Genomic DNA, 6711 nt, shown 5'->3' with positions numbered 1-6711 from the left:
TGCATTAAAAAAACAAAACAAAAAAACATTAAATCCGGAGAACCTGTCACACTCGTATTTGTCCTGTTTATTTAGGTAAAGCATTCGTGTGAGTGTTGGGAGCAAAGTTCTTCGTTTGCGAACACCTCATCGTCTTATTTTACGCTGGTGAATACCGTCCAGCGTCATTCTGTGGAAATATGATACTGAGATTCTGCACCAGAACTGTGGTAAGAAATATCCTTTCATTTAACTCCGTGGTTCCCAAACTTTTTTTTGCTGGGCCCCCCTTTGTTTTACAAGAAAAATGTTCGCGCGCCCCCCGCGTGCACGCGTACGCACACATCCTCCAACCACACACACCCATATTTTGCTCCATTGCGGTTTATTTCACACCTCAAACATTTAGTAAACAATTAAGCAAATACAAGTAATCTGCGATAAATTACAGGTAGTAAGAAAATAAACTAACTCTTTTACGCTGCGTCTGCACCTACACGGGTATTTTTGAAAACGCAGCTGTTTCATCCACACGTAAACGGCGTTTCGAATCACCGAAAACTGAGATTTTTTTTAAAAACTCATTTTTTATGTTTACGTGTGGACGAGGAATACAGAGCTGGTCACGCAACGTCAAAGGTATGTGCCTTTTTTCATGTCAGCTGTGCGCCACGTTATTGTTTACATGAGATGAATTGCAGAATGGCAGATAGAGACAAAATACTGTTAATCTGACTATCTGCAGGTTTTACACGCTTACATGGGGGAGACCGGGGATAGTTGTAACATTTTTGACATTTCTGTCTGTAAATTGGAGCTCTTTTAAGGTAGTGGATTCAAAATGTAATGCAAAGTATTTACATGTCTCTGCTATTAAATAATTAAATAGTTCAGCACAATTGTGTGTGTGTGTGTGTGTGTGTGTGTGAGAGAGACAGAATGCAGAAATCTAGCTTTGCAACATATTCCAACCCCCCAAAAAAGACAAGTTATGGAATTTTCTGCAACTGAATATTTCATTAATTTTGGTTGGTCTTCCTTGAGTTTGGCCTCATTGGCTCAGTGGGCATTATAACCTGCAACTCTTGCACCAATTTTGAAAATAACAATGAAGCTGAAAAAATGTAGTTGTTCACCAGCATCGCAATTCCATTACTTTTTATCATGGCTTACCTTGGTGTGGTTTGTAGAGTGCTTCAGAAAGATGAGGAAATCTGTTTCTTGCACCCATCCTGATTTATTTCCACTACCAGTACTTCCTACTCTTCCATCTCTGACACAGAGGTCTGCATAATGTATGTGTGGGAACACAAACAGTGGAGGAATTGTGTTGCCAATGGCATTAACCGCATATACAAATGCGACCAGTGAACCTCTCTCTGCTGATGTCGTTGCCCCAACTTGTTTAATATAAGTTAAAGTAATAGTGTGGTAAGTTGCAACATCTGCATTATTGTTACAACTAACCCAGACTGTTGCTGTTACAACTGACCCAGAACTCCTATAGCCATGAACTAGCTAACATTACAGCCAACGGCTAAAACATTAGCACTAAAGACCTACACAGAATATATCCCCATAGACATACAAATAACATAATTTAAGTTTGATGAGTTTAACTGCAAAGCAGATAATGTTATTACAAATTGAAATAAAGTAGAAAAACTTACTTTTTGGCAAACAAATTACTTTTTTCATGTTAAATTGTCTGTGTTTGACAAAATGTGCTGATTTTTCACATGTAAAAGCGGAACTGAATTGGGCATGTATAGGATGAGTCACATCATTTGAAACTTAGCCCTGATTGGAGAAATTGGAAGTGTTTCAACTGACCCACGTTACAACTATCCCCGGTCTCCCCTATACTATGTGTATCTCCAAAATGACAGGAGTAGTTAGGCATTACAAGAAGTGTTTGTGAACTAAAAATCAAGAATGTGGGATACTGTTTGTCCGTGATTTAAACAGCCCAGCGCTGCTCCCTACGAAGGGAAAACAAATTCTGCAGGGGAGACCTACCTCGGCACTTGTGCAGGTGAAGCCAAAGGGAAGATATGCTTCACCATATTTTCTAGTCTTTGGCTTAGAATGAAGTTGGTTTGGAAACATATTCAGCTATGCTTCATCTCCTGCTTTGCATTTGTGTAGGCTCCAGTGCTAGCAGTGTCCAAGCGTTTTGCCCCCCCCCCCCTTTCATCCCATCATTTCCCAGCTCATCACATCTGGATCTGTTCATAGCACCTTAGTTTACATTTTTGATCTGTATTCCTTATTTAAAATGTCTCATCTTCCAAAAATATACTGAAATACCCAAAATGAAAGGTTAGTTAAATGTGAAACGTTGGCTGTGAGGAAGCCATCATCGATCAGTAAAGGCTGATATTAGATAAACAAACATAATGAATGGTCATAAACCTTAGCAAAGAGTTTTTATTATTATTCTTAAATAAAAAGGGCAGATCCACTCTTGAGTCTGTTACTATATGGGTGACTAATATCAGAGGTCCATCAGTAAATTGTCTGATTTGTACCAGAATCTTTTTCATACGTTTTGTCTCTCTCAGGTTACAGATGAATAATTAGATTTAAAATCATAATAAAAGTGCTCATTTGAAGTACGCAAAAGCTGGAGACAATCCCAGCTGTACTTTTCTGCATAAGTAATAAATGGGTACAGGCCACCAGTCTGTCACAGACTGACAGCCATTCCAACCTATGACCAATTTAGAATCTCCAGTTAACCTAACAACTGCATGTCTTTGGGATGTGGGAGGAAGCCACAGTACCCAAAGAAATCCCACACAGACATGAGGAGAACATGCTAACTCCACACAGAAAGCCGCTAGCTAGATGTTGGATTTAAACCCAGAACCTTATTGCTATAAATGGTAAATGGACTGATTCTTATATAGCACTTTTCCGTTCTACTTCAGCACTCAAAGTGCTTTATACAACATCACCCATTTGCACCCATTCCAACAGTACTTTTTTTTTTCTAAATTTAAATATACACCAAAGTGCTTTGTATCCAACATTTGCACACATTTATACTCATCATTTCTTCTTCAAATTAATGACTAATCTTTAAAGTCTGGTCTCTTTTCCCCATTGGATATGAATATTGTATCAGTACCTCAGCAAATGAATAATCAATCATGTTTCATCATACTTTATCTACTCTTTGGAGATTAAGGAAGTTAGATGATGTTTTAGATCATTTATGCAGAAAAGTACAAAACTTTAAAGTGTTAGTTTTTCTTTCTTTCTCAGCACTCTCAGTTAATGCTAGCATAATGCTCATTTTACTGTCTTTTTTTTTTTTTTTTTTTAAGTCTTAGTTTTATTTCAATCCATATATTGTTTCACTGGCTGTTGACCAGCCAGACTGTTCTCTTATTACTCATGTTGTTCTTCACCTCAGTAGTTCTTGTAATTATCAGGTAAAGATGGGCATGGTGAAACCCTGTGCCTTAGTCAGTTCCTGCCATTTGATGAAGCCTGTATCAAGGACTTGGGTTAATGGCAGATGCCTGACCTACCAACAAGCCCTGCCAACTCAGCCAGTGCCCACACTTCAGCATACCTGTGAGCGCTACCTCATACTCCTGGAGCCCTTTGTGGAGGTGGATGAGCTGAAGAGAACAAAACAGCTGGTTCAAGAATTCCTGAAACCAGGAGGCGTTGGAGAAAAACTGCAGAAAGGCCTAGAAAAGAAGGCTCTCAATACTGACAACTGGGTAAGCCTAACAGCAGCACTGAAGGGGAGCTTATAGGTGCGATTGTTATGAAAGCTCACAGGGAGCTCTGAGCCTCTTATTCCTTTAGCTTTAAGTAGTGACTTAATTAATTTATCCACATCTTCAAAACTTGACTTGTTTGTTTTTTTTGAAATTTGATCATTGTTAACAAGCTTTCAAGCTGGTAAAATTAAACTCTTACTGAAAAAGCCCTTACCTGGTCCTATCTTAGCTAAATGTACACAAATTTCTAATCTTTTTCATTTAATAATTCTCGGTTCTTATCAAGACTGCTGAGGAGTGATAAACTAAGTTTTCATTGGTTCTCACAATGAACTTGTCTTTGTGTTTGTCCTACTAGACCTGAGTGCAACATTAAACAACGCTGACCATAGCATTTTACTAGAGAGAGCAGAAGCCTTCATTGGTATTAAAGTAATGCACTGATTTAACAGTGGACCACTGTGACTGTTAGGGTACCTGGGTCGTTGACCCAGTGGTTTCAGTTTTGTACCTTTTTTATTGGTGTTCTTATCTTAGTTTGTTTTTGTGAAGGTTTTAGTTTCTGTTTTGCATTTCCAATTTTTCCCCAGTTCTTCTTGATGTTTGATTATGTAGTTCTCAGGTGTGGGTTTCCATGCTCCCTCTATTCTGTGTCCAGTCAGTGTCTGTGTCTGCCCTGTTCCCACATCTCTGTTACAGTGCCTGCTTGTGAGTCTGTGTCTATAAGTTCAGTCTGTTTCCTGTTTTATTTTGAAGGTCCATGTCTTATGTTAATGTATCTGGTTTTGCTTCCCCTGTTTCATTAGGCCTGATTTGCCCCTGATTTGCCCCAGCTGTGTTTCCCTCCTGTTACTCATTCCCTGATTGCTCCCTCTGTGCCCTGTGTTTCTCTGTCTCTGTGTCGTGATCTACCCTTATCTAGCTGTGTGGTCTGTCTGCATAAGTTTACCTTGGAGTCTCAGTTTTGTTACTTTTTGGAGTTCAGCATTAAATGGTAAATGGCCTGCATTTGTATAGTGCTTTACTAGTCTCCAAGGACCTCAAAGCGCTTTACACATTCAGTCATCCACCCATTCACACACTGGTGATGGCACTGACATTAAAGCTGTATTTAAGTTCACCCTTTGTCTCTGACTGTCTGCACTTTGGGTCCTTTTCCTACCTGCACACAGCCTTCACATAACAGTCACTCTGTCTCCTGTCTGTTAGTCAACCTGGCTATATACATTTAAGTACCTCAAGTTGTATTCTCAAAATTCACAATACTCACTATAGAACCCTCCTTTTTTTTTATTTTTTATTTTTTATTATTATTATAAATTATGACTTGATGTCAGTGATATAGATCTTCATAAATTGCAGCATAAATAGATCAACAGATACACTAGTTGAGTATTAGCAAGTTCTCAATAAAAGTGCAGATGTTATCAACTACATTTAACTTATTGTTGCACAAACACAATCCTGAATTTTCTGGATGGACTGTAATACATTCTTGCACTTATCTGTGTTTAGTTAGCAGACTATATGGTGCAGACTGACTATCTTGACAACCGTCTGCCTGTGGTGGCTTATTCAAATATCAGTGGTTCCTTTCCCCGAATGGACTTCAGGGATAAGCAGGGACAAATAAGGTGAACTATATAACTGTATACTGCATTGTGAAGGGGGGGACAATAGATTCTGAAGGTCTGACTCTTGGCCGTTTCTGATTGCTATATTAGGGACGTTGTATTATGTCAATGCCATGCAAATGTTTAACTAAATAATCATGTTCTCTGCCTAGGTGTGCTGCCAAAGTGATAAGAGCTATTTTGGACTTCAAGACTATGATTGACAAGTGAGTATTATCAGCTCAAGTAAAAAAAAAAAAAATGTAAAAGCTTAGAAAGTGGCAGGTATAGACAGTTATTATTTAAAATTCAATATTCTGTGATTACCTCCTGTCAAGAGAATGGTGCTAACGGGATCTGGGTTTACTGTATCACTACAGTATAGTCATTTGGGTTTCCAACCTCCAACCAGGACTGATAACATTTGAAATGTCCATTGTTTTCCTTGTGTGGGGAAATGCACATTACATGGTCAAAACTTTTTTTTTCTTCTTCTTTTCTTAGCTTAGCTACCTTGCTATTAATTCCTAATCACATTTTAATTTGTTTTCTCAAAGTTGGTGTGAAATATCAAAAGCTGTGGAAAGCAAACTTGCAAACAAAACAAATACACATACACCATGCTAATGTACTTGTACTTGCACTTGTTATTTGAAATGGCTTTGAGGGTTGTGTTATCTGTCTGTCTGTCTGTCTGGAAATGAGTAATTGTGAGTTCCAGGTATACCATAAACACATCATGTGATCATATCCTGGAAGTTTCAGGTCATTGCAGTATAAAATTGTTGGCATTTCCCTTATAAGGCTGATACTGATTTTTACTGTTTAGTATTATTCCCACACATAAAAATAAGTCCTTGTTTCTTATGTGGCTGAGGTTTAACTTTAATCAAAGTGCCATAGCTTCAGACATGAACAGTAAGAAATTGTTGACACAGGCATCATGTTTAACAGTGAGACGATACCAGTTGATTACCTGAGAGGAAAACCCCTGTGTATGAACCAGTATTCCCAATTGCTATCATCATGCCGTATTCCGGGCCTGGAGATGGACTCTGTTGTGTTCCATGGCAAGACTTCTTACCCTTCCAGATACATTACATTGGCTTATAACAGTCAGGTGAGGAGCACATCATCACACACTTGTCTGACATTCTGGGACTGTATTCATCCATTTACAAAGAATGGTGTTATAATGCATCTTAGTAGAAAAAGTGAAGGTGAAGATCAAATTATCAAGCAGTTTAAAAGGTGTAGAATGCACAGTTTTCACTGTGCTAACTGCAACTGCATCTTCCACAATCCACAAATCATACTTCTCCAATATTGTTGAGATTCAGCCCTCAACATAAACGGTAATATGTATATCACAGGCACTA

General features: G+C 38.4%; 1 pseudogene across 1 annotated transcript in view; it reads left to right on the top strand.

Annotated features, from left to right (window-relative positions):
- Nucleotides 1-3425: 3425 nt before the first annotated feature.
- LOC146706369 (carnitine O-acetyltransferase-like) overlaps nucleotides 3426-6711 on the top strand; it is a 34146-nt pseudogene continuing 30860 nt past the window's right edge. Inside the window, exons 1-4 of the transcript XR_014921133.1 lie at nucleotides 3426-3716; nucleotides 5235-5353; nucleotides 5506-5559; nucleotides 6287-6452. The product of XR_014921133.1 is annotated as a carnitine O-acetyltransferase-like (transcript). The remainder of the gene's footprint in view (nucleotides 3717-5234; nucleotides 5354-5505; nucleotides 5560-6286; nucleotides 6453-6711) is intronic.

This window comes from Copadichromis virginalis, linkage group LG7 (assembly GCF_057382275.1).
Source record: "Copadichromis virginalis isolate Kocher_CV1m ecotype Utaka linkage group LG7, C_Virginalis_male_GT1.1, whole genome shotgun sequence".
NCBI lineage: Eukaryota > Metazoa > Chordata > Actinopteri > Cichliformes > Cichlidae > Copadichromis > Copadichromis virginalis.
The sequence above is the reverse complement of the archived record's forward strand: the minus strand, read 5'-3'. Positions and strand labels throughout refer to the sequence as shown.